Source organism: Malurus melanocephalus, unplaced genomic scaffold, assembly GCF_030028575.1.
Source record: "Malurus melanocephalus ecotype Western Australia unplaced genomic scaffold, MMel_1.1 scaffold_83, whole genome shotgun sequence".
Taxonomy (NCBI): domain Eukaryota; kingdom Metazoa; phylum Chordata; class Aves; order Passeriformes; family Maluridae; genus Malurus; species Malurus melanocephalus.
In genome coordinates this window covers 1,566,549-1,566,872 of record NW_026623315.1, presented here as the reverse complement: position 1 = coordinate 1,566,872, position 324 = coordinate 1,566,549, and positions in this window count along the sequence as shown.

The following is a 324-nucleotide window of genomic DNA, read 5'->3' as shown; positions in this document are numbered from 1 at the left end:
AGGAAGGGAGCAGGACACTTCTGGGGTGGGCTCAGTTTAGTCAGACGATATCACAAAGCTGAACGGCCAGGGAACAGCAAAAGCAACAAACACCACGAGGTGAGGGAGGCCGAGGCCGCAGCAGGGTGGGGGGCGCGGCAGGCCCACCCCCACGGGGACCGGCGGGAAATCCTCGGCCGCCCCTCAGGCAGGAGGGAACGAGTGAGCGGGAAGCGCCCCGCTCCCGCCTCCTCCTTCGCCTCCTCCTCCTCCTCCTCCTCCCCCTCCCCGCCGGGCTCCGGGGCGGCGCGTCCGTGAGCGGCGGGGCGGAGCGGGGGCCGCGGG